We start from the raw sequence: 7,464 nt of genomic DNA, 5'->3' as shown, positions 1-7,464 counted from the left end.
CCTTTTGACAACCTCCCTTGACACCCATAATGTCATATTTGACCTGTAATTAAGGATATCAGGTACCAAAAAGAAAAATAAAAAGAACAAACTTGCGAAGTTAAAAAGTTTTTTATTTTTAGTTTTGGAAAACGATTGTTTTCAAAGTAATGAAAGTCATCAGCTATCTACTAATATCAGATTATCGGCTCGTCTATTCTTCCATGAAAAGCCAGTGAAACCTATCATTATACAGGAAATTTCATACAACTGAAATGACAAAGTAAAAATGAAAGATAAAACAAAATTTTTAAAAAATTCAATTAATTGAAGAAAGAAGTGTCAAGGCCGTTAAAACGATAATATATATCTTTAAGGGTTTTAATATTTTCAATTTTCAATTGTGATTCATTTTTACGCTAATAATGTGATATGAGAACAGTCAGTAATGTGATAATGTGACTAGAAAACGTGAAAAACTGGCAAATTTCTAAAAACAAAAAAAAACGTGAAATCTAGTAGTTTCAAAGCCAGAAAACAATAAATTCAGGCTTAAAAACTCAATCGAGACTAAATTTCAAATCAGTAGAATGAAGAAGCATTCTTTCTTTGCTGACACTAAGCTGCAAGTTGACCAAATTAAGAAAAAAAATGGAGGAAAAGTTCGTTAAGCCATTATTTATTTAAAAATCAATTGTTTTTAAAAACCGAAATGATCATAAACTTTCATGTAAACAATTAAATGCATTAGCTTGGAGCTGTTTAGGCAGCCAATTGGACCCATCACTCCTGAGCTCTCATTTGATTTGTTCTGTTCTTTATTATTAAAAATTTTTTTTTCAAAAAAAGACAGACTGATTGCAATCCGAATTCTTTTTGGATTGTAACAGTCCAAGATTGGCCCAAAACTAGCCCTGCTATAGCTTATCGTCCGTTAGGAAGAATAGATGTTCCGAATATTGTAGATATAGATAATTTGTTAGTTGAAAACTCAAAAAAAGTCTGCATTTTTGATAATAAACGAGTAAAGCTAGCAAAAAACGGCAAAGTTTCACTTACAGAGCACTCTCAACGGAAGTTGAAGTAGGAATATTCCCCCTCGGAGTCTACAAAGGTTGTATTATTGTTGTTTGGGTTGTAGTGCCGGCAAATTTTATCAAAGCGGACTAAAGTAGCTTATGTTTTGCTGTTTTTGGTGAAAAAGGCTGAATTTTGAAATATTTATCCAGAGTTTTTGACCAAAAAAATTAAATCAGAATAATCAAGAAGGCTTGTTTGTCCTTAAAAATAAAATCAAAGACACTATTTTTAAAAATTTCAACAATTTTTTAGCAAAATTGGCGAAAAATTAGGCAAAAAATTCGAAAATGTGAATAAAACAACGTAAATTCACTCTACTTTTTTCAGAAGTTTAAACCTCGATAACTCCCTGTAGAAAACGAAAAATAAGAAAATCTTTTTAATTCCATATTCTACGCTGGACGAGCTTTCTAATGATACCAGTCTCAACTCTGTACGATGAATATATCGATCGGCGAAAATTGACTGAACAAAAAAAAACCATTTGAGTATATAGTTCCTCCCCTCTCAAGAGGGGTCGGAACAAATACGGATACTCCTTATTGGTGTATCCGTGGAAAATGCATAATATAATTTTTTGTGGCTTTCTCCAACCTAAAAAGCATTTTTTTCTCCACATTTTTTTCTATGCTGTCCAAAACACTGTTGGATATTTAGTTGGCAACAGTTTAAAAATTTTTCCAATTTTTGTGATTAAACTCTTCAATTTGAAACTTTACAGAAAAATGTCAACGGATAGAACTATAAGGTTTTAGAGAAAATAATAGCTTTTAAGTTGACAGTTAGTTGTTTTCCAGGGCGCGTGTGGGCTAAAATGTCTCATAATTCGAAAAAAAAATGCCTGACAAACTTCAATTTCGGGTTTCGAGTATATCCGCCTATATTTCTAATTTTTGTAGTTTTTGTTCGATCAAGTTAGAGCTAATGTTTCTCCCCAACAAATTGTGCTAAAAAATTTTTAATACTGCCTAAAGACAAAGAAAAATATGGTTTCTGGATTTTTAGCAAACGTCAGCTTTGCATACTATAATATGCAATTTTTAAGCATCTGTTCACTGCATGTACACAAGTAACGAGCAAGATTTCTACTTTAAAAGAGAAAAATAATTTTGTTCTAGATTGACTCTTGCTGCGATAGTGGCCTAGTAAATAAACTTCCCGACTTTTACACAAGCACCTAAACTTTCACCCAAATGATAAAATAATTTTAATTGTGTAAGATAAGTAACTTTCTCGCGAAATAACTTATCAGCCGGTCACAAATTTTGCATTGCCCAAACCGTCAACAGTTAAAATTTGCGAGCTGGTAAGTTTTAGTAAAGGCTTTGTTTTTGAACAAAGACACAATTTACGGGAAGTACAATTACGGTTTTTTGGGAAGTACAAAATACGTGTTATAAATTCTTAAATTCTTTTTAGAAATTCAGGTTCTATGTAAGTTAGAAAGATGTTTACTAAATATCATAGCGCCTTTATTTAAAAAATAAAAACATTTTTATAAATTTTCAAAAAATTCAAAAAAGATTGAATCTTATATGTCAGAACGTTTAAACTGTAGAGTTTAAATACTGGTTTTGCTACAGTTTTTAGTTTTCAAATTTCATGATTTTACGGCGACACTTCGTCACCCTGATTGATGTACCATTGATTGTTAGCTGCGCGGTATTGTTCTCTGATGTGGATCATTCAAGTGCCTCAATAGCGCGGCCGTTGGCAATACTTTGGCAGTTTGCAAGAGAGGTTAAGGTTGCTCCCGTTTTTTTGCAGCTGCGTTTGACACTACGTCGGTAACTTTGAAAGTTTTTTTCAATGAACTCATTTTCATTTTGTTATATGCTAGGGGGTTTGAGGTGTTCGGTTACATGACAAAATACCCAATGCCAAAATACCTAATGTGCCAAAATACGCAATGCCATTATACCCAATTTATTCCCTTTGAATTTTTTGTTCATTAATCCGATTACAAATTAGCACTCAAAATTACAAGCATGTTTTTTCGCAATTAAGCTGATAGTGTAATCCCATGTTCGATTGTGATAGTTTCATATCAAGTCCCACGGGCCGCTGAGGCATGGCCATGGCCCGCGAGGCATGGCCAAATGCTTTAATTAAATATTATGCTATATAATCGTTCTGATAGTTTCAACGTTAGAATAAAATATTGGGTATATTTTGGGTATTTTGTCACATTGGGTATTTTGTCCTGACACCGAGGTGTTCAACGAGCTATCGAATTAGTTGTTCTTCGTTGAATGTGTTGCTTGATTCTTGCTTTTGAGAAATGATGCGTCTTGCAGATGTAACAGTGCTAACATGTCAACAAGATTTTTGTTTTCCATCTCTCTGTACCCGCGAATTTCCTCACTGGAATACCGCTGAAGATTTTACTTTTTGACGTACGCTAAAGGTTTCCGTTGAATTTTAATCGTACATGCTGAGTGATTCTATGTCACACATTTTGTGCAATGCAATTGGGTTTGCCCGGCTTTTATATTTAAGAATATTTACGTAGCAATCGAAGCTTTGGCGAGCACAGCTCCGCATACAAGAGCTTCATGCAACCAATCGTTATTTTGGGATTTTTTCTCCGTATTATTTTTTGAAGCGCATTTTAACGCGTTTTTAGTATTCAGAAAGTTCGAATGAATGGCCGAGAACATCTGGTTTGCTTTTCGAGATTCACACTCTCTTGCTTTTTGGACTGCCTAGCCAGTCCTTTGCATCTAAGTGCACCGCATATATCGATTTGCCCACCTCAACATTGCCAGATTAATTAATTTGTCAAGTCAAGTCTGGTACAAAGTAATCTTTGTTAGCAGAAGATGGTACTTGTATCGTAACTTCCAGACAAATTCGGTGGAAATATCTCCTTGAATGAGATGACGAACTCCTCATTGGGTCCAAAATACGGCTACAGTTTTTCGAAAAAACCGTCCATTAATTTAAATTGGAGCGCTAATTCTTTGTCTTTGAATTTTCTCATTTGTTTTTGCTCTCAAAAATTGTGTTGTAATAAACCCCTTTTTTCTTGCAGTGAACTACTATGTCTTCTCATTATTAACCCTACCAGAGTCCTATTTGTCAAACTGAAATCTGAGTCCGCCGAATTCCTTGTTCTCGACTGTGAAAGGCGGATTAACTGTTTCAATCTTTTGGGAAACGTCGTCGGAAACTTTAACCATAAGTTTCTTGTTTGAAATTTTAACATTAGAATCAAGTAGCTCGTTAAATGCATTGACAAAGTTTACAGTATTGTTTCAACTTCTCGCGTCCTCAGTTTTGTCTACTTTGCTATTTCGCGGCCTTTCAGGGCTCTGTTAACCTTAAGGTTCTGTTGGTTTTCTATATACCGTTTTATACAATCCAGATTCGCAGAACGGGTTCTGAGATCTAGATGTTTTTTCTCGATTGCTAGTTGTTTTTTGTATGTTTATTTGTGGTTTTTTTTCATAAAAAAATTTAATGTAGGGGAACATATCATGTTGTATTTTGATATGGAACACCTTTGCTATGTTGGGCTGGTTAAATCGTGCCGTTTTCATTTTGTGTCGGAAAGTCTACCGCAATCATGGCATCGTTCTCGAGTAGAGAGTTTTAACATCTGCCCTCATCATCTATATACTCAGATAAAATGTAGATTCGCCCCAATATCATTTTTGGTCACGGTTCCTTGCCTGGTAAATTTTTCTATCAGGCGTTTTTGCCAGTTCTTTTATCATTGGTTGGTTCCTTAGTTCCTCTCTCAGACTATGTAGCATAACCTTCGCCGTTTTCTTCTTACAATGATTTCTTAGGCAATGCTAAATTGATTCTGAGACTGCATCTCTCTCTCTCTCTCTCTCTCTCTCTCCCCTCTCTCTCTCTCTCTCTCTCTCTCTCTCTCTCTCTCTCTTGACTAAGAGAGTATTGGAAATTTTTTTCCGTGCAGCTTTTTTGAATCTCAAAACCTGTGACTGCACTATATTGTGCTGCTCAATTTCAGAAAAGTATTTTGAGAAGCGAACGGTTTCACTTAGTAATTATGCAAAGTTTTTCCTAGCAAAGAGGACTCTCTCCACCCAGTAACTTAATTAAGAGTTCAGATTGTATTAGGTAATTGAACTGGGTTTGCGAAGCTGAATTGAAGAAATTTATGTTATTTAGAAAATTGACAAACTGAATGTTTCACTATTTCGCAAACCTGGTTAACATACGTTTCAATAAGTCACTGACTTCGATGAGCGAAAAGTTTTGTGAATTAAGCTACGAGGTACATAGTCAAAATGATTTACAACAGATAAAGGCGAAGATCAATCATGACTTACTATTTTTTTTAATTAGAGAAATTTTTTCCTGCCTCATATTTTTGGATGCAAAAGTTTATTTCCTGCTCTTCGAAACAGCTGTTCCGCACCTAACTCCAAATGCGTTTCAGTACTCGGCCAGTATAAATACAATTACTCATCAGTACTGAATCATAGACTGATTAATGTCACTTTTTTACTTGTCAGACTTGCGTTCAGTCTGATTTTACAAAGATCAGACTTAGGTCAAGTGCAAAATAAAGCTCCGTACGCGGAGTGAACCCACAATCAACTGCTACCTAGAGGTTTTTCTCCTTTCTGTGCCACCATAGTTGTAATAATTTTGTCTTTTGCGCCGTCTTTTGCGCTCAAAAGAAGCAAATTCCAAGCAAGAAAGCGAGCAAAATATGTTACATGGGAGACTTGCCTTTACAATTCCCCAGTACTGATTTACACTTGGAGTTCGGTACGGGTTTACGCTTCAACTTAAACATACTTAAGAGTAGAACAGCTCTTTAAAAACATCTCTTGATTTAAAGTTGCTTTTATAAAAATGAGTCCGAATCTTCAAATCTCATGCAATTTTTGCATCATCATGTTAAATCTGGGCGGTTTTCTCAATAATAGTGATGGTGAACTAATTCTAGAAAACAGCTTATTTTATTGTTTCAATTAGTTTTTAAAGAATTTTTGGCTAAACATTCGTTCTTGACTTCTTACCAAAGAACTAGGTATCATATTTAAACCTACTCGAGAACACTGATGCTTAATTACTGAGGTGTAAAACTGCGATAGCTTGATATCCTATATCAAGTGAGTATATAGTTCCTTCTGGAAACTTTTTTCCTAAAAATTTCAGCCTGTTGATTGATTAAGTATCGTGTCGCTCAGCATTACTCTTTCGATTAGAGTGTAAGAGTTCCCAAATTACTTGTTGTTGCAAAAATAACTTTCATATAAGTTGGGTAAAGCATATTTGAAGTTGTGAAAATTTTCCTAATTACTTTAAAAAATGAGTTACTAAAACGGTCCTTCTGTTATCTTTACTTATCGCTTGTGGGCAGCAAAATTTTTCCGTTTGTTGAGCTTGGACGAAAGAATTGGCTTTCGCTTATGATATAGTTTAGCAGCCAGTATGATTCCAGGTCAAACTCTCTGATTTTGGCTAAAGCTAATCTCACGTGCGCCTTCTCTGGCTCTATTTATAAAATGTTTATATCCATTGAGTTCTTGCGGTTCACTACAATTTCTTTGCTTGTCAACATTTCATGAGGTGGGGATACTAAAGGCCCTAGAAACTGGGTCTTATTGAGAGACGACCAGAAATTGTTCCGGGGAAATTGGTCTGACATCTCTAACTCAGCTTATAAATAAAAATTGCGTTTAAATACTGCTTTAATTGACACCCTAAGACTTCAAATACCGTCAATAAATCTTCATTTCAGCATACGAGACAATTACACTTGGGGTATAAATCTATGAACTAAGATCTAAAATTGGCCTATTGGATGCACAAACTGCTACCGATTGTTGAATGCAATTCGACAGCCCCAATAGACGGAAACGAAACTTAACTCATGGAAAAATCAAGATATGGTAAAAAAAATTCTTTTAGGATGGCGATCAGGGTCCTTGTTGCTGCTCTTGATGTGACACTGCGGTCTCAATACTACTTACGTCAACATATACGATAACGCACATTTACAAAATTCCATTAATAATTACATTATCAACCCGCAACGCCAAATTATCAAGTTTTTCGTTGTTATTGGCTATAGGCTTTATAAATGGTTTATTAAAAAAATTACAGCCTCGTGTCAAAAAAATTCTTACTTTAGTAAAGTAAACCTTAATTTGCCGAACAAAATGCAAAGTTGTTATAAAGAGGCAAATGTTAATATTTTTGGGTTTCAAATTGTCTGATATACGCCGGCTGGGATGACAATAATGGAAGAGGTCCGAAGTCAGGTTAGGCCTAAATTACAGCCGCGGGATCAAAGTTAAATTACCACAAACCATATGGTTCTAGGAAAAAGTTTTCGTTTGTACCATGGGCTGATAGTGTTTGGTGACTTGAATCTACCACGGGAGGGCAGTTTTTCGTTTCCAAGTAAAGTTAGTC

This window comes from Convolutriloba macropyga, chromosome 6, assembly GCF_964194025.1.
Source record: "Convolutriloba macropyga chromosome 6, txConMacr16.3, whole genome shotgun sequence".
NCBI classification, from domain to species: Eukaryota; Metazoa; Xenacoelomorpha; order Acoela; family Convolutidae; genus Convolutriloba; species Convolutriloba macropyga.
Note: the sequence above shows the minus strand (reverse complement) of the source record.